The sequence below is a fragment of the Dasypus novemcinctus genome, chromosome 30, assembly GCF_030445035.2.
Source record: "Dasypus novemcinctus isolate mDasNov1 chromosome 30, mDasNov1.1.hap2, whole genome shotgun sequence".
Taxonomy (NCBI): domain Eukaryota; kingdom Metazoa; phylum Chordata; class Mammalia; order Cingulata; family Dasypodidae; genus Dasypus; species Dasypus novemcinctus.
The window spans coordinates 4090903-4111584 of record NC_080702.1 but is presented as its reverse complement, the minus strand read 5'-3'; the positions used below and the strand labels follow the sequence as shown (position 1 = coordinate 4111584).

The 20682-nt window shown below is 42.0% G+C and overlaps 1 long non-coding RNA gene across 1 annotated transcript; it reads right to left on the bottom strand.

The window, feature by feature from the left end:
• Positions 1-10839: 10839 nt before the first annotated feature.
• Positions 10840-11514, bottom strand: LOC131276620 (uncharacterized). Its single transcript, XR_009184081.1, has 3 exons — positions 11486-11514; positions 10983-11092; positions 10840-10896 (listed from the first exon to the last, which is right to left on the bottom strand). It is a non-coding gene; the product is annotated as an uncharacterized lncRNA (long non-coding RNA).
• Between the last annotated feature and the right edge of the window lie 9168 nt (positions 11515-20682).

Sequence of the window (20682 nt, the reverse complement as noted above, 5' to 3'; positions counted from 1 at the left end):
AGCATTCCAGCTTGTTGTAAAGGGTCAGTTTAAAATTTTACACCTGCCCTTTTGTCTTTCCTCAGAGTCCCTCAAAACTACTCTCCAGTCACCAGCAGAACAAGCCTTTTACCCAGGAAAGAGATAAAACAGTCTATGATTCTGCAAGCTACAAATTCCTACAAATTCTGAGACTTTTATTTAAAAGGTGCTGGTGCATTACATTATTCCCAAGGATTGTTCATTTGTGCACTCACATAAGCTGTTGATGGTCTACCTGTGAGTTGGAACATAAGGGCACTTTTTTTTTAAAGGTTAAGGTAAGTATTCATCACAATTCATTTGAAGATTCCTCTTTAGATGTGGCAAAATGGAGTCAGGCTGGCCCCTAAGCCATAAGACTGGAGTCCTTACAAGCAAAGGAAACTCAGACACACAAAATCAGTAAAAGCCCCAAATCAGGGAAGCCAGTAGTCACAAAAGAGAAAAGGTGGAACCATGTGATAGAGGCAGAGATTCCAGATAAGGAACCCCACATCCACAGTAAGCAGTAGCAGAATATTGCAATGTCAGGGAGAAGGTGTGTTCTGTTTAGATCTTTATTTTGGAATTCTAGCTTCCAAACCTGAGGCAATAAGTTTCCAATCCTTAAAACAACTGGCTTTGAAGTATTTATAGTATCAGCCTTGGCATATTTGATACCAGAAAGTGCTGTGCCTTTGTTACAGATAGCTAAAACTGTGGAAGTTATTTAGGAATTCAGTAATTGATAGATCCTGAATTTTTCACAAGTTGTGGGTTTATAGAACCATCATGAATAAAATAAAGGATTCCCCATTCTGTGTTCCCTTATTCTAATTATTTCATATTAGTGAGATCATATAAGATTTGTCCACCTGTTTCTGGCTTAATTCTCTCAACAAGCTGTCTTCAAGGCTCTCTCTGCTGTCACATGAATCAGGACTTCTTTTTCTTTTTATGATGGAATAATAGTCCATTTAATGTTTTCTTTTTTTAAAATTTGTTTCTCTCCCCTTCCCCCCACCCATTTGTCTGTTCTCTGTGTCTATTTGTTGCATGTTCTTCTTTGTCAGCTTCTGTTGTTGTCAGTGGCATGGGAATCTGTGTCTCTTTTTGTTGTGTCATCTTGCTGCATCAGTTCTCCATGTGTGTGTGGTGCCATTTCTGAGCAGGCTGTACTTTCTTTCACACTGGGTGACTCTCCTTATGGGTGGACACCTTGCACATAGGGTGCACTCCTTGTGCATGGGGCTCCCCTATGCAGGGGGGGGGCACCCCTGCATGGCAGGACACTCCTTGTATGTATCAGCACTGCATGTGGGCCAGCTCCACATAGATCAAGGAGGCCCAAGGTTTGAACCACTGACCTCCCATGTTGTAGGTGGATGCCCTATCCATTGGGCCAAGTGTACTTCCCTATATTCAACTTCTTTAGGAACTGCCAAGCAGTCCTCCACAGTGACTGTACCACTCTGTATTCCCACTGATGAATAAGTTTTCCTCTCTCCACATCCTCTCCATGACTTTACTTCTCTGTCTTTTTAATACTGGTCATTCTGATAGGTGTGAAATGATACCTTATTGTAGTTTTGATTTGCATTTTCCTAATTATTAGTGATGTTGAGCATTTTTTCTTTTGGTTTTTTTTTGCCATTTGTATTTCTTCTTTGGACACATGTCAATTCAAATCTTTTGCCCACTTTTTAATTGGGTCATTTGTCTTTTTATTGTTGAGTTGTAACATCTCTATATATCCTGGAGATTAAACCCTTATCAGACAAATGATTTCCAAATATTTTCTCCCATTAAGTCGGCTGCCTTTACAGCCTTTTGACAAAGTTCTTTGAGGTGCAAAAGTGTTTAATGTTGAGGAGGTCCTATTTATCTATGATTTCTTTTGTTTTTGTGTGCTTTGGATGTAAGGTCCAAGAAACCACCACTGATCACTAGGTCTTGAAGATGTTTCCTTACATTTTCTTCTAGTAGTCTTATTGTCCTGTCTTTTATATTTAGGTCTTTAATCCATTTTGAGTTGATTCTTGTATAGGGAGTGAGATAGGTGTCCTCTTTCATTCTTTTCATTATAGATTTCCAGTTCTCCCAGCACCATTTGTTGCTGAGACTGTTTTGTATCATTAACATGGATTTGGTACGTTTGTCAAAAACCATTTGGCCATAGAGATGATGGTTTATTTCTGGACTTTCAATTCTATTCCACTGGTTGATGTGTCTACCTGTATGCCAGTATCATGCTGTTTGACAACTGTAGCTTTGTAATGTTTCAAGGTCAGGCAGAATAATTCCTCCCTGTCTCTCTTCTTTTTTAGAATGCTTTTGGTTTCTCACATATACTTTCCCTTCCAACTGAATTAGGTAATTGCCTTTTCTAGTTCTGTAAAGTAGGCTGTTGGAATTTTGATTGGTATTGAATGAACAATGGACTAAAATTGACTCATTATTATTCTACTAAGACTTATTATTCTAGCAATTGAAGAGCTCTTTTCATTGATGTAAAGGCAGTGGCCACCAAAGGTTCTGAAGAGGGGAAAGGGAAGAATAGGTGGAATTTGGGGGCATTTTGGGGACATCGGTATTGTCCTACATGGCATTGCAGTGATGAATACAGGCCATTGTATATTTTGTCATAATCTACAAAATTATGCAGGACAAAGTGTAACCTGTGTTGTAAACTTTAGTGCATGGTTAGCAGCAATTCTTCAGTATGGGTTCATCAACTTTAACAAATGTACCACACTAGTGAAGGATGCTGTTAATGTGGGAAAATATGGGAGGTGAACAGAGTGGGGCATATTGGAATTTCTTATATTTTTATGTAACATTTATGTAATCTAAAGCTTCTTTAAAAACTAAAAAAAAATTATAAAAATAGTCCCTGTGCATAAAAAATGTTTCAGATTTCTGTGGAATTAGGGAAATCTCACTAACATAGAATAATTTAATAATGTTGAAGATGACCTGAACTGAGTCTGAAAACACTGCTACGATATACTGAACACGGCTGTGTTCTGTCATGTGACAATGAATATGGGGAAGTAGGTCAAAACTTTTTCTCCTTTCTTCTCTGTTCTCATAGTCATTTTACCATGTAACACTCTTTATCCAAAATCTATGCTAAGCAGCACTGCTTCTGAAACACAGTTGGTTCCCTCTGAGTTAGGGCTTCAGTATGGCTTATGGCTCCTTGGCTTTAAGACTGCACATGTGGCAATCTGAGGCAGTCTAGTAAAACAGGGAATTGATAGCGGATCTGGAACCTGGCAGAAAGCTGCCACCATTAAACACGTGTCCTTCGGTGCCCCCAAAATGGCTGCTGGAAGACCCTTGCTAGAAACTCCCATTCAGAACGAGATTTCCTCTGGAAGCCAGGAGAAGCCCCAGATATTCACCTCTTTGGCTGACTAATACAGCGGGTATGTGCATGCTTAAAGAAAGTACCAAGAAGGACTGCGGGCAGTGATGTGAACAGACATCTGCACACCTATATTCATAGAGGCATTATCCAAACTTGCCAAAAGTTGGAAACAAACCCAGTATCTACCTACCCATGAATGGATAAGGAAACTGTGGTATATACACACGATGGAATATTATGCAGCTGCAAGGAGAAATGAAGTTATAAAATATTTGACAGCATGGAGGAACCTGGAGGACATGTTGAGTGTAGCATGCCAGACACAAAAGGACAAATACTGTATGATTGCATTACTATGAACCAAATACATTGTGTAACATATGATTTGAAAAAAATTTATATGTATTCAGTACATTTGAGAAATATATGCTTTTATTCAAAACTGTGTTTTCTTCTAATTAACTATTGTTTATATTTTCAATTATTAAATGTACAAAATAAAGTTAAAAAGATACTTCATGATTCCATTGATATAAAATGTAAATATAAATCAATTTATAAAGATGACCTTTGATTAGTGGTTATGGATGGCTAGGGAAGGCATGCTAAGGGGTGTGGAGTAATGAAATAATTCTAAAAGTTTTTGTGATGATGAATGCACAACATTGGAATTATACTAAAAGCCACTGACTATACACTTTAGATGTTATGGTATGTGAACATGTCTGAATAAAACGACTAAATAAATAAATAATTGTGCTAGAATGGCCAGAAATAGCAGCTCTGTAAGGCAGGGGAACAGAGAGAGGGATGAAGAAGTCTGTTTTTTGCTTATTTTTATTATTGAAATAATGATAACGCACTCCTAATGATGAAGTGATGCCCGCACAACTCTGATATACCAAATACCGTTGCTTGTATTCTTTGGATGTATTGTATGATTTATTAACATGTACGAATAAAATAAATTTGGGAAATAAATTCTCCCCAGAACGCAGGCCAGGGGCCAGCACTCCTCAGGCTCCTCAGAGGAGCCAGCCCCCAGCTCCAGGAGAAAGGAGCAGGGACGACAGCCTCGCCCGGGGCCGGGCTCGGCTGCGCCGGGCCAGAGGCCCCTCACACCGCGCTTCCAGCAGCTCCAAGCAGCCGGCCTCGGTGACCTACGCCCGGGCCCAGGCCGCCTCTGGTGCACTGTGGGTGGGGACACCCCCACTTGCGGGGAACCCCTGCCCACCAGTCAGGAGCCGCCCTCACCGCGTAGGGGGAGCTCGCCCTCCTTAGCGCCAGCCCGACCGCGCGTCCACTGGCTGCTGGGCGCTGTCCGCCAGGCAGATGGCCACGCCCCCTCGGGGCGGAGTCGGGGAACCGGTCCAGACCTGATTGGCCCTTGGGCTCTCCGGCCCTCAAGTCCCGCCGGCCCCCGCGCGGCGGCCCCTTTAACAGCTGGCGGCGGTTGGGCGCGCGCCCCGCGGACCTGCTGCGCGCTCCCGCGGCACCCCTGCGAGCCCGAGGGCAGGAGGGACGCGGTGTCGGGGCGCACGGGGCGCTGCGGGGAGCGCTCGCCCGCCCTTGGGAACCCCGTGTCCCGCCTGTGCAGCAGTAAGTCTGGGCCCCACGTGGCGTCGGGCGGGCGCAGGCGGGCCCGTAGGCGCAGACGAGGGCGAGCGAGCCCCCTTGCAGCGTGAGGGGCGCCCGTCCCGCGCCCACGGAGGTCCTGCTGCCTCGCCTGCGGGGGGCGGGGTCCTTCGGGGCCGGGGGGGACCAGGCAGGGCGGGCCCTGTGGGGGCTGCTTCCGCGGGCGGCGCGGGCCGGGCGGGGGCCTTTCGGGGGTCCAGGCCCAGCGCGGTGGGCCTGGGGGGGGGGGGTCCCGAGTCAGAATAAGGGAGGGCGGCCCACACTCCCCACGGTCGCTCCTTCCCCATTTTCCCTACCCCCCCTACTTTCCCTACCCCCATGGTCCCTCCACCCCACCATTCCTCCCCAGGGGCCCTCTGCCCCCATGGTCCTTCCCCCCCACTGTTCCTCCCCTCAGGGGCCCTCTGCCCTCCACAGTCCCTTCCTGCCACCGTCCCTCCTCCTCCGCATGGTCCCTCCTTCCCCGCATGGCCCCTCCTCCCCCAGTACCCCTACCTCCACGGTTCCTCCTCCCCCCAAACTGACCTGTCCCCAGTCTTGGTCCCTTCCCACCCCCCACTATCCCCCCAACACATTTCCTCCTCCTCTTTACAATTTACGCCCCCACTGTCCCTCCTCCCCCATCCTTTGCCCCAGGGGGCTTGGGATTGAAACGGAAAGGGATTGAAATGGAAAATTCCCTGAGTCCAGCCTGTTGTCAATAAACCATTTTTCCTTCTCAAAATCATTCCTGAGTCCTGGCCTCTCTATACTCAAATAATTGAACCTCTCAAATTCTACAACAATACAGCTCTATACTCAGAGATATTCCACATTCTTGCCTCTGAGTCCCCATTAAACTTACAGGAAGATAGTGGCCCTCCATTAACAAGGAGAATTATAACCCAAATTTCTGTGAACCCCAATGTCCCTGAGGATCCTGCAAATTCTTAAGTCAACCAGATCTCAAGGAAAGACCTCCTGATGTTATATAAATTAACCTATCCCAATCTTACAAAGGAGAAAGATGATTGTTTTGACTCTTCAAGACAGTAATTGATGCCATTTAAATTTGACAATCAGTTTTTCCAGTTCTGCAAAAAGAATAATGGCTGCTGGGATTTTTTAAACTATTATATTGATCTGTAGTTTCCTGTAGGTAGTATTGATATTAGAACATTACTGAGTCTTACCATCCTTGAACAAATGATGTCTTACCATATGTCTAGGACTTCAGTTTAATGCAGGTATGTTTGCTAGTGTTCAAGTGTTTCACCCTTTCATTAAATTCATTAGGTATTCAATTTGTTAGTGGATAATTAAATGGACTTCTAAAAAAATCCTTTGCTATATTATAAAACCTTTTTTGTGTATCTTATACATGACAAGTTTGCTTTATTGTAAAAGTATTGTAAAATTAGTATTGTGGGTTCTTTGGAATTTGTTTTTATAAGATTATGTCATCTGTATGTAAGGATAGCTTTCCCTCTTCCATTCCAATCTGAATGACTTTATTTCTTTTTCTTACCCAACTGCTCTGGCTAGACTTCATAGGCAAGATTTTCAGGATTTCACTATTGAGTATTATATTAGCAGTGAGTTTTGTAGATGCAGGTATATGAACAGAGTAGAATGACTTCCACAAATGTCCCTCTGCTTAGTAAGCAGTAGAAAGTTCCCAGGTGATAGCATCCTGTGAGTGCATTTATGAAATCCTGGAATGTGAGTTAATTGTAGCATACCTACAATTTTATGGTTTTGAAGAACTGAATTCTTTCTAATGTCCACGTGTTCAAGTTTTAATAATCCGCTCATGATAAAATATGCCTGAAACATTTTGATGTGTTCTTAAGTTTTAAAATTCAGTAAAGCATATCAAATGACTTTATTCTTTCTAGAGGTTATTAAGAAAACAGTACTATTAATGGGTCAAGGACAAGTATTAAAGACAATCCTTGGGGGCCATGGGAATACCAAGATTCCTTCAGGGATGTTGGTGTATGTGCCTGATGATAAGTTTAAAGCCATATGGTGGTGATATTGTAGTCCATATAAATGATACTGAACCCATGTGATTGTGAATCAAAATAATAGAAACTTTTAAAAATTGCTGATATGAACTGCCATTGCTAACACCAAATATGTATGAAAATAGATTGATTTAAAATGAAATAAAAAGGAAGTTAACTCTGAAGTCAACTCAGATATAAAGTGTAAAAACAAAGAAATTTACATATAAAAGAAATATAAGAAACTAAAACCTAATGAGTATAGGAATAATATGTATATAAATATTCAAAAATAAGTTAATTCAGTAATGAAATACAATGCAAGTTATATATTTGAAAATAACAGATAATTGGTTTTAAAAATACATAACCATTTATGGAGAATGACTTGATTTTGGCAAAGTGGTAATTCATGTTTCACTTGCTAAAAGGAATATTCAGTAGTCACATGGCGGAAAAAAATACACAATGATGGGTGCAATAGAGGTAATGAGAGTGACGATGCATTTTTAGGAGTGGTAAAAGTACAGAATCCAGAAATATCGGGAAGAAAGCTTCCATGCTTTAAAAAAAATTTCATAATACATCTAGACACAGAAACAGTTCTGTGTTGTTGGAAAAGGTATTTTGAATCTCATTTCTGTCTATAATTTTTTAAAATCATGTGAAAATCAAAAGAAAAAATTCATGTTATTTTCAAATAATATAGTGAGAAAAGGAGTAAGTACAGAATAACCCCAAATGAATGAAAGCTCTTTATCATGATTTATATTATGTACTGAAATATACTTTCTCAAAAGAAGATACGAGGCACTAAGAAAATGAACAATATTTGAGAAGACATTATAAATTATTTATAAAACAAAAAATGAATGGGGAGAAATTAGGCAGTAAGAAAATTGGAAAAATATCAGTTCAAACTTGAAATGTAATATATATGAAATAGGGTGACAACGCTTAAGTAGAAAGAGAAGGTAATAAGTGGAAATTGCTGAAAAGATATTGAGTGTAGAATGTTAAAGATTTGAAAGAGAAGTCAACAGGTGAGTGTGATGGTTATGTTAATATGTTAACTTGGCCAGAATGTGTGCCCACTTTTTTGGTTAAGCAAGCACTGGGCTAATTGTAATATAAGGGCATTTGTGGACTTAAGTCATCAGTGAGTTTACTGCATAGATGGCTGATTATGTCTACAGTCTACCAGGGAGATTGCCTTCAGCAATGTGTGATGCTTTATGTAATCAACTGAATGCCTTAAAAAGGGGAAGTGATTCAGCATTGAGAGAAAATTTCCCAGCTCCTCTTTGGACAGCCAGCGTCTCCTGGGAACTTCGTGGGACTTTCATCAGAGCCCCTGGCTTTGCAGCCTGCCTACAGAGTCTGGATTTGTGCATCCCCACTATACATGAGAGAATTTTATAAGATCTCATACTCTTTACAGATATCTCCTGTTGATTCTGTTTCCATAGAGAACCCTGAGTTAATACAATGAGGAATGGTATAGAATGTCTGAACCAGAAAACCAGTTGTAAGACTTGAAAGAAATACTAAAAATTACAATTCCTTTGTTTGATATGAAGTTCTTTGAAGCTGCATATCAAAAGTGCACACTGAGCACTGACTAAGAAAGGCTAAATGCAAGGCATATTTTAGAAAAATTACCCATTAAAGAAAATATACAAATCCTTATACGTGCATTATACAAAGTAATTACTATTTCATCAACATTTTTGAGAACAATATTTTGTGCCAGATGCAAATGGGGCAGTATATTTGTGGAAAGCAATATTTGTGGTTTTATACCCAGCAACACAGAAAGGCATTGACCACTGGGTGGACTGGGAGAGAGTGTAAACTACAATTTAAATCATTATCATGTGGTGCAGCAGTGCTCCAAAATGTATTCATAAAGTGCAGTGAATATCCCATGATGATGAAAGAGGTTGTTGATGTGGAAGGAGTGGGTTGAGGGGAGTGGGAGGTATATGGGGACCTCATTTTTTTTTAATGTAACATTAAAAAAATAGAGAAAAAACAGCAAAAAATTCATTGAAACTCAATTATCCTACTAGACATGTTCCATGTGAGTGAACAGAGTTCAGTAAATGAAATTACTGAAATTCATTGACAGGAGGATGGATGATACACACTCAATTTACCATTATTCAACTAACAATGAGGATTCTAGGAGTGAGAGTATGAATTGGGAGCCATTATGGAGACCAAATATAATTCATATAGTGCTAACTTTGTTTAGGGTGCTTATCTATATATATACATGTATTAAAGATACAAATATTGTTTAATAAGTAAAATTAAATTAACCTCTTTCTAAAACAGCCTAATCTTTTGAAGTAAAACTGAACTGTCATTAAATTGACTCATTCTGAGTGGAGTAGAAGAGTGAGTACTGAGGCATCTCCAAACACTGTGAGATCTCCAGCTCCTCTTAGCCTCAAAACACAAATACAGAATCTGGAATACCTGAGGTGGGTTGCAAGACCCAGAAGGCACCTCAGACCCTGGAGAAGTGACCTTAGGTCCCTGATACCCCTGGGAGCCAGATCCAGGAGGCATTGAATTCCTATTGCTGCTCTTTGCAGAGGGTGCTGTCTGTGACAAAGATTGTCTAGAAATTTCCAACAGAGTTCAGTCATGAAAGATTCACATTAAAAAAAACCTTCCTTTTCCTAATCAACAGTTTCATTCTTAATCAAACACAAAGCTTACCTGTCATTTTCCATTTTTACAAAGTTATACTGTGATACCAAAAACAAATTTTCTTACATTAATATATTCCAAAATGTAGATATTATAAAACACTCCTCATTATAGTATAATAGAGTTATTTTAATAATTGCAATCTTTAATAAGGGGAAATGAGTAATGCGAAATCTCCCTTGCTTCTCTCATCCCAAGTTAGCTCTGCAGGGAAATTTCCTTCAGGTTTTGTTTCTTTGACTTCTACATACATAGAGAAATCTTCAAGACCTGCATCTGTAGAAAAGGTGCATGAGCTAATCTGGTATCTGGGTAGAGAACTGCAGAGGCTGAGAACCCCATGTCTTGGGCAACTGAGAGGTCCCAGTGAGAACAGATGGCCACAGTAGCTACCCTTCTTGCTTAAGAGGGACCTCAGAGCACCACTGTTCTTGTTGGATCAAGTCAGGTCCAGCCATAAAGTCATGATTTCACCCTCACCTTGACTCCTAGGGAAGTGAACTTGTTTGTGAATAGGGCTGTTAGATCTTATTGGTGTAAGTGATGCCAGTCTGCTACAGGGTGGCTTTAGTTCTTTATGCATGGAGTCCTGAAGAGAGCAAGTCTAGAGAAATTCATGAGCAGGAGCAGAGGGGACAAATATAAAGAGATGATAGGTGATGGAGGGAGAAGTGGAGTTATGGGTTGCTGGCAAACTGCCACCAGCTTGAGGGAAATCATGGCCATGCTCACACCTAGAGTTTACTTCTAACCTCTGAAACTTTTAGGCAGTCAATTCCTGCATATACACCAACTAGCTAGTGGTATTGGATAAAGCAGCCCTGGCAAACTAACAATCTAACTCAACCTTTTCCCTTGAGACCTGACTAGGTGGCACTCAATGACACTCCACTTTATCCACCACACTCAATAATAGAGAGGGGAAGAGCTGGTGGCCTTTAAGGGGATTGGGAGGGCAAACTCTGTTCTTAAACTGGGCTAGAGCTCTCTCCTCTTAACTAAGGAGCCATAGCTGAGCAAATTAGGACTTTTGTGGAATGGGTTTCTAGTCCATGGGGTGAGGGTCTCAGGGCATCCTTCACCTGCCTGCACTTATTTTCACCATCCAATTCTCACCTCTGTCTCCATGCTCCCACACTTGCAGTCTCTTCAGTAAGCTCCTCAAGAAGGCTGGATTTCCTGAAGTGTCAAGAGAAAGTAAAGAATCAGTGGAGTGTTAGTTGACCTGTTTCCCTTCTCCTCATTCTACCCACACCACACTCAACATTTCCTCTTCTTGTTCTTCTCTTTCTACATCTTGGATGCCATCTGTGCTTTCCAGGAACAGACAATTGACATAAAGAGACTCCTTCTCCTCCTCAAAGAGTGTAGACAGCTGCAGGGAGGAGAGCAGACTTGCATTTCCAGAGCTGCATGTGCAGCATCACTACCGTGAGGGGATAGCCCAGCCCAGAACCAACTTCACAGAGTCCCCTTCCCCATAATGGAGATCCAGGATTCTGATCCCAGCACAGCTACTTGTCTGGCCCATCTGGATTCCATGAGTTGATTCATGGTGCAGAGTAGGTTGAAAAATCAGTGTAATGTAGAAATATAGTAGGTAGGAAGTTGAAGACATGTTTTAAAAACATTGTCATTGGTATGAACTCATCTTCCTGGAAGAGACCTTCAAGATAATTATATAAAGAATGGATAAAAGAAGAGCTACAAAGAAATGCTTACAGATAAGAAACAGATTTTAAAAATAGGGAGAAAGGAAATAAATTACATGCAAGTTGCCATTCTCTATGTCTGAATCTTCTTCATCTGTGAAAAATGCTTCTGAATGCACAATGCTATAACGGTGATGGGGTGGCCTTGCAAAAGGAAAGGAGAAAGTTCAGGTTGAAAGGGGAGCTCAAGCCCCTATTTTTTTTTATTGACTTTGTAATAATATTACATTAAAAATATATATGTGAGGTCCCATTCAACCCCACCCCCCCACCCCACCTCTCCCCCCCCCCCCAGCAACACTCATTCCCATCATCATGACACATCCATTGCATTTGGTAAGTACATCTTTGGGCACCTCTGCACCTCATAGTCAATGGTCCACATCATGGCCCATACTCTCCTCCATTCCATCCAGTGGGCCCTGTGAGGATTTACAATGTCCGGTGATTGCCTCTGAAGCACCATCCAGGGCAGCTCCATGTCCCAAAGATGCCTCCACCTCTCATCTCTTCCTGCCTTTCCCCATACCCATCGTCCACCATGTCCACTTTTCCCAATCCAATGCCACCTCTTCTATGTGGACATTGGGTTGGTTGTGTCCATTGCACCTCTATGTCAAGAGGAGGCTCAGATTCCACATGGATGCTGGATGCAATCCTCCCACTTTCAGTTGTAATCACTCTAGGCTCCATGGTGTGGTGGTTGTCCTTCTTCAACTCCATCTTAGCTGAGTGTGGTAAGTCCAATAAATCAGATTGTAGGTGCTGGAGTCTGTTGAGGCTCAGGACCTGGCTATCACATTGTCAGTCTAGAGATTCACATCCCCTAAATATATCTTAAACCCCAACATTAACTGCACCTCCAGCACATTAGCATGAAAGTCTTATGAAGGAAAATCCCATCTGAGTTCAGATTCATCACACATAAACACCATTTCCAAAGAGGGGCCATCTGACCTGGTAGTTAACCCCATCGGCCATGACCATAACTCCCATGGGTCTCTTTAGCCCTCAAAGGAACCAATATCTGGGGGTTGCATCTGCTTTATCTGTCTCTCTGACTCTGCTCAGTTGTGCATGAGGGCAATCCTTCTGCCAGCCTCCAGACTCTTTTAGAAACTCGTAGCCATATAAACTCATTTCTCCTTTCCATTTCTCCCTTACTTTAGGTCAAACAGCATTTTAAAGTCATGTTATTTTATATAGACAGGGATATTCTGCTGATCCGCATTGAACCTTCCATTTAAGGTCATTTTCCAGTTGCATCATCAGTTGGTAGTTGATAGTGGTCCCTCGGTGCCAGGGAGGCTCATCCCCGGGTGTCATGTCCCACGCTGGGGGGAAGGCATTGCATTTACATGCTGAGTTTGGCTTCGAGACTGGCCACATTTGAGTAACATGAAGGCTGACAGGAGGAAATTCCCAGGCACAATGTTGCTCTAGACCTTGTTCTTATTTTAGGCTTATCAGCTCACAAGCATAGTCATTAGCATCAGGGGCTCACTGTTGAACCCTCACTCCCTCCCGGTCCCCGCCCCTGTACCTGGGAGACTGTCGCTGCTCCCCTAGGGACCACGACAGAGCACCACTGGCCAGGAACCCAGTAACCCCTCTGCTGTGGTTTTTAATTGTTGCCACTATGAGTATATCCAAACATTACCATGCACCCTGGACATATGTTCTGTACAGCTCCCTGTCAGCCATATATCACCTGTCATTGGTATCCCATACCAGTATCCCTCCATTGCCATTGTTGAAACACTCTGTGATCCAGAACTCCCTGAAATTTGAAGCCCAATATAATGTCATGGTCCCTTACTAGGGAATGGCATATAGTGATGGGTTTAAAGGTTAGATAAAGAACTTGGATAAAGTTAGATAAAGAACTTAGATAAAGAATGTTGACTCAGAAACGGACTTTGGCCCAGTGGTTAGGGCATCCATCTACCACATGGGAGGTCCGCGGTTCAAGCCCCGGGCCTCCCTGACCCGTGTGGAGCTGGCCCAAGTGCAGTGCTGATGCGCGCAAGGAGTGCCGTGCCACACAGGGGTGTCCCCCGCGTAGGGGAGCCCCACGCACAAGGAGTGCGCCCGTGAGGAAAGCCGCCCAGCGCGAAGGAGGGAGCAGCCTGCTGAGGAATGGCGCCGCCCACACTTCCCGTGCCGCTGACGACAACAGAAGCGGACAAAGAAACAAGACGCAGCAAAAAGACACAGAAAACAGACAACCGGGGGAGGGGAGGGGAATTAAATAAATAAAAATAAATCTTAAAAAAAAAAAAAAAAGAATGTTGACTTGAAAAAATTCTGCATCCTATCTTTTTCTCTCTTTTTTTTTTTTTCTCCCCTAATTATTCAGCTTCTCTTCACAGGAGTCCTAGACCACAGCAATGCATATATATAATATACAGCACTCCCATACATCCACCACAAAACCTTTTACCTTCCACAGTGATACTCTTACACCCTATTCACATCATATTTACTTAACGTGATGTACAGAGTCTGAGACATTAGCTTTCTAACAAGGTGACATCTGTGCTTACATTATGGTGCATACTTTAGGATACACAGTTCTTTACATTCTTAGTTATCCTATGTTTTATATTATGGTTTACATTATCAGTCTGTCATCTCCTATATGTTATGGTGTAATATTACATGTTTTATATCCATCCTCGTGTACTCGCACAAAACTCCTCTCTTACCCCCCATTTACCTTGGTTCCACACATTTAACGTCCATTTTCCCTTCCACCTTGGTGCCCACAGTGACAGCCAACCTCCGTTTCCTGAGGAGCCACTTCCAGATATAGATGGAATAGTTTTCAGGACCTAACTTGCTCAACTGCCCCAATGCCCTGGGAGCCACCCTTTCTCTCGAGGGATACAGTTCCCTCTATTTGATGGCATTAGTCCTCCCCAGGATGTGGGTCCACCCCCACTCTCACTACTTGGGTTTCTACCCCATGATGTCACCCACTCTGGCAGAATGAGCATTTAGACATTCCCCAGGAGCCCGTCCTGCATCAGACCCTCCCCTCCGAGCATTCTAAACAGGTAACCCTCTTTATTATATTTTGATATGATTTTCTTGGCATTTTACTCTCCACCAACACCTGACCCTCTCCTGTGTCAAGCCCCTATTTTTGATGTCATAACATGACCTGCACCTAGGATAAAATTCTGTCCTCATCTCATCCTGATTTTGAGCTTCAATTGCTTCTCTTCTGCCTTGTGGGGTTTGCCTAAGATATAGGGTCTGTGTTCTAGACCTCACATGCTCTAATTTTAGGGGGAAATGCTCATATCTTCCTTGAGCACTAAGAAAGCAGTCAGTGTCTCCTTGTCTTTCTAAGCATGCTATTGCTTTCCTTCCCATTTTCCTGGCTCAGAACCTCCCTGCCTCTCTTCTGTCTCCTAATTAGTGCTTATTTGCTTTAATTTCCATTCGTGTTGTTGTTCCATAGGAGAACATGGAGGAATGATCAAGTGTATATTGTTGTCCTCTCCAGTCAATAAATTGTTCACTTACCAGTTCACCCATCTCCAGGGGCAACTCTCTGCAACCTGGAGTTGAATCAGATCCTGGGGAAGAGAGCTACCACCCACCTCACAAACCAAGTGGCTGTCAAGTGCCTGGGATGACCTTAGGAATTGGGCAGACCTTTGTCCTCTCAATGCCCCCATAGGTTTCCTAACCCTTTTGGGTGGATGAACACAAGATTAGAGGTAACTTGCCCACATTCTCTTGTCCTGCAATTGACATAATAGGGTTTATGCAGGATGCATGGCCAATTAAAGAAGTGACTTCATCAAGCCTCTCTAGGACTGGGTACCTTGGGTGCTTTGACAAGCCTGGGCAAAGGTATAGGGAGGGACACACATGTTGTTTGAAGGACATAGCAGAGATGCCTGGCAGCAGCACTAGTTTAGGGAGGAGCAGGGAAGCTGTGGTCCTGCTGCCCAGAGATTTTCTCTTGGGCCTGCTCAATTCCAGGACTCCAGCTGAGTAGGATTTGGAGAGCCAGTGTGTGAAGCCATCCAGCAGCCCATTCACAGAAGTCCTACAAAAACCTGCTAGGGTTTTTTAGCACTGAAGGGGCAGCTGGAATCAAGCCTTTCTCAAATGTGATGAAATGTAGGTTTAATTCCTAATCAAGCATTTTGGATTTGGCACCAGGTATAACTACTGATCTGGAATCCTCTCCATTAGATCCTTTCTTGAGAATTGTTGCCTACCTGGATTGTCATCATCTTTGCTTCTGGTGGAGATGTACCTCTGATCCACAAGTCAGTCTTTTAGGAACACAAGCATCCATAGGAACATTATTAAAATAAGGCCTCCACCCTCTCTTCTCTACCTGAGGCTGTGCTGGCTACCATAGGAATCCCAGCTCCCTAGCCTGGGTCCTGAGACTTTCCCTGTGCTCTCTGGAGTCCCAGGCCTCCAACAAGATGTTGTAAGCAGTTTGCAAATGTGGAAGAAGAGGTGAAGGAATCAGCCCTCAACTTCTCACTGCCTCATTTAGCTCAAAAGTTACAGCATTCTTCTCAAATCTTATCACCCTGAAATGTTGACTGGACACACACACTAAGGTGAGTACAAAGAATGGACCTAGTGCTAGACTCTGGGTAGCTGTCCTGGAGATCATTTTACAAGGGTGAATATGTTCTCTCTATTGTCCATATCATAACTACTAGCACAAATGGATACTGGGCTTTTGAAAATTTGCAAAAATTGCAATCTGCTATACATGCACTGACCCTGTGGGGCTCAGGACCAGGAATTAAAATAGGAAATGTTGACAAATTCATACTAGAACTTTAGAGACCCTGCCAGGCAGAAGAGGCATGAAGAAAGTGTGTGGTTTAGGAATCTAAGCCTTTAATATCTCCAGTGCCTGGGTCTGTTTTCACTAGATGTGCAGCTCTGAATACTTTGTACACCTTCTCAAGTCTTCCCTGTCTCATATGTTAATGAATGGCCACATATGTCTGTTTTCATTTCATCATGTGCCACTCTGGTGCACACAGACTAATGCCAAAGAAAGAGAACACAGCTTCTCAGGAAACATAATTGTTGTCTTACTTGGAATAGCCGCAGCTTTCACCACACCCCAATTCTCCTTCCTACCAGGAGGCTATAATCAGGGACTTCTTGAGACTAAACTAGCATGGAAGACCCCCCCCCCCTTTTTTTTTCACTATGTGGATTTTTTTCCTCAGTTAGTGAGATTTCAGAATACTTACCATTGTTGCTTTCTCTATGGGCTGGCTGCAATTACAAAGAAAATATTGGAGGGACAGATGCTGGACATTATATATCCTGGCATAGCCCACTGAATGTACTGGGGGAGAGTGTGAACTACAGTGTGAACTATAATCCATGTGGTGCAGCAGTGTTCCAAGATGTATTCACCAAATGCAATGGATGTGCTGCAGTGATGAAGGAAGTTGTTGACCTTGGAGGAGGGTGTGTGTGGGGGTATGTGGGAACCTCTTATATTTTTTAATGTAACATTTTTTGTGGTCTGTGTCTACAAAAAATACAATAAAAATAAATGCTCATTAAATAAAAAGAAAGCACTGTAAGGATCAGAACTCACTGTATAGTGATATCAGAAGCTTATGTCCACTTGGTGACTTTAGAATACAGGATGGGAAAGAACTCAAGGAAAGGAGACACATCAGGAAAAGACAGAAGCTTGTCCTGGATGATGTATCTCTCAAGTCCATTTTGATTACTAAGTCCAAAATTTTTAACCCAAGTAGAATATATTTTTCTACCATATAGTTAATAACTTGATGCTGCCTTTTGTGATTTTACCCTTGACACAGTGATTAGCTAAGAGATGCCCACTGATCACTGACCCACCAGACATTTGTACTTCCCCCCTCTAGTGCACAGGATCAAATTTTCATGTCTGAATTAGATGGGAAAAGGAAGAAATGAAGAATGGCTCAGTTCTAACTCAGATGAAGAAAGTTGACCTCACCTTGAAGTAAATGGTGTATGCTCTCTGCCCTGGCACTTAGAAACTATTCCAGCTGGCCTTCAGGAGGATCTTGGAGGACACGGAGTCATAGTCAGTACCTTGGGTGTGTTCCTCCTGGATTGGTCATGAGGCCTTATTTGGGGCAGGGATTAGGGTCTATGAGGCAGGTAATCAGCAAGTACAAGTGAGCTGCTGAGGAGAGGAAGAACCACACCATGGAGGGGCAGCAATAGCAAGGGAAGCTGTCACTGGTGTTTAGCAGGAAATAACCCTGCAAAGGGAATAAAATGCAGCAGTTTGTTCAATGAGAGATTCTTACCACTCCTCCTGCCCCTTTTGAAGCCCAGTGTTATAGTTTGACCATTGACTGTGCAAATATATGTAAAGTGTGCAATTGTGGTGGAGTATGAGAAAATCCCAAACCACCTAATGGGAATACAGCTGCTTCCAAGTACTGTAGTACATGGCCATTTGTCTTCACCTTAAACAGAAGCACATCCCTATTTCTTATGTCCCGGTGGAAGCTGAAAGCAGGCTTCTCTCCACAATAAAGTAAGCATGAAAAGCCTTGTGGTTAAATTATCTAGATTTTTTTTTCTTAACGTGTATCCAATACCACCATTTGCACTTACTCCTGAAGCCACTTACAATTAGAGAAATGAAAACACTGAGGATTGGACCATGCTGTTTATGTTTGCACAAATATTTTACTCTGTTGCTTCCTTTAGAAAAGCTGATGGTAAAAAGTGGTCCAGTGAAATGCCCGTAAAGTAACTGTAACAGATGTGTGGAAATGCACAGGATTTTCCTGTTTGATCCATCTCTCCTGTCTATTTAGGTTGGAAATAAAATCTTAATCCTATGAGGAAAAACTAGCCCTGTATCATACAGGCGATTCCTTGTGGTTCCTCTTGTGTCAGGGCTAAGTTAGTAACAGGCTCCAAATGAACACTCCCCCTGACCAAGGAAATTGTATACATCATGAATAATTACCTGGTCTGATTTTCATATCTTAATGAAAGCTAAAATTAGGGAGTTTATTTCAGTAAACAAAAGGGTGACCTTACCTTTGAGTTAGATGAAACGTCTTTGTCTGCCCTATCTCTAGGGGACTTCTCTAACAGACCGTTGGGGGTTGCTGGGAGGACACAGAGTAATTATCTTTACAGGGGTGTTGTTCATGAATTATTCAGGCAGCTGCCATGTCTTTGCAATGGGCAAGAAAATATGGAGCTGAGGGCAATAAGCCTGGAATGATGTGTGGTAGTCCATGCTTTCTGGTGGAAGAGGGATTTTAAAGGAGGAGAGGAACAGGAAACAAATGAGAAACAAGAATGTTTGGCTATGTAGCTTAAGGCATCCAAGAGCAACATGATATATCCAACCCACAAATAGTATTAAATAGATGCTATTCCCTCAGAGTCCTATCACTCTTCCTTCCTCTTTTGAATCAAAGCTAATTGTAGTGTCCTTTTGTACTTCACAAGATCATTTCAATCTCCACTACTACAAAATGCTGCTACTAAAATACTCATTTGTTGTGTAGTATTTTTCTTTGTGTGTATTAGTGGACTGGATATAATTCTAGGTAAATTATTCTTTGTATTGAGTCACTGAGATGTGTCATAAGGATAGTCTTTATAGAGCTTGTCATTATACTGAAGCATTACCATTTAAAAGTAACATGTTCAACTTATATTTTTCCTTCATTCTTTCTTTTCATTACTGTATTTTTGTATTCACTGAGTGATGTGACTCTCCATGCTTACATGAACCAGCCCACTGTGGGACAGTTAATTTGGATTAACTGTATTGAGAGGTTGAGCATTGATTCTTTATCCCACCTATGCAGGAATGTGGCAATGAGAGTGATGAACATGAAGCTTATGACTAAGATGGAGTTTGATTACTTCCTGGTTACTGTTCCTCCAATGTGTACTCACAGAATGATTATTTTAATGGCTGTGGCAATAAAGTCATCAAGTAGATGAAAATATTTCCCCAATACCTGTCTACTTGGGCCATGCACTGAGCTGTGACCCAACATTGGCAGAGATTGGCAACTTGTTCTACTGATGCCTCACAAGTCTCAGAATTTACCAGAAACATTTTGGGCTTTCTCTTGCTTTTCAAACTAATAACTAAAAGATTTGGTAAAATGCAACTAATGCAACCCTGGGTTATATGACCCCTGAGTATATCAAATATATAAGTGCAGTGTTTAAGAACTGTCTAAGGCACATGCATATATACAGATGATGGAAACTCCTTCATTGTCACTAATAAATCATGCCTGTGATGTAAGTGATAGCTCACAATATTGGTATATTGTGATATACTATCACAATATTAGTATATATTGTGATAGGTAGCACTATCACAGATATTAGTGGTAGAATATTTGACTCTACCACTTAGGAATTTGAAGTCTTGGGTCATTAATTAATGCCCCCCAGAATCTTCATGTAAGGGATGGGGAGAGTGTACATCATTGCAAGAATGATTCTGGTGAGGATTTTACAGGTTAATATATGTGAAATATGCAGTGGTGTGGGTTGCTTATGAATTGCTAAAGAAATTTATGGCCTTGGACAAGATGCTAAATTTTGTAGAGATGGTAGTTTAACAAGCATGAAGTTTGCTGCTGTGGGGCCTTCCATCATGAAAGAAAGATGGCAGGGAGAGTAGGAGGAAAGAAACAAAACTCAGTGTCCCCAGCTTTGTAGCTAATGGAAGCCTAAAGCAATTGGCCATACCCAGTGTACAAATGGCACAAAAATACATGCTGTGACCCAGTGGCTGAGTACTATCACATCTCCTCTCTATAGTGTATCTCACCTAAATTGCCAGTATCCTCTTGACAAATCCAACAAATTCAGCTCCTTGGATACACATGTACTGATGCTACATTTACCATTTGTTCCACAGGAATTTCCACTTGATTAAAAGCAACTTTTTTTTGGTGGTCTAGATTCCAGTCTACATTGTACATTCCATTGCATTTATTCAGTATCATATTGTAATAAAGATAATCAATTGTAGAAGATTGATGATCTAAAATATTACCATTTAAATGTCACTGCTTATTAATCATATGGATTTTCTTCCAGTCTTTCTTTGCAACCCCCTTTGTTAATTCATTGAAATATTGTTTGTTCATTATTGGCCATCAACTCTGGGATGCTCATTATGGAGGGCTGCCTAGATTGAGTGCCAACACCCATAAAGACAGCTGTTTAAGAATGTTTCAAGAAG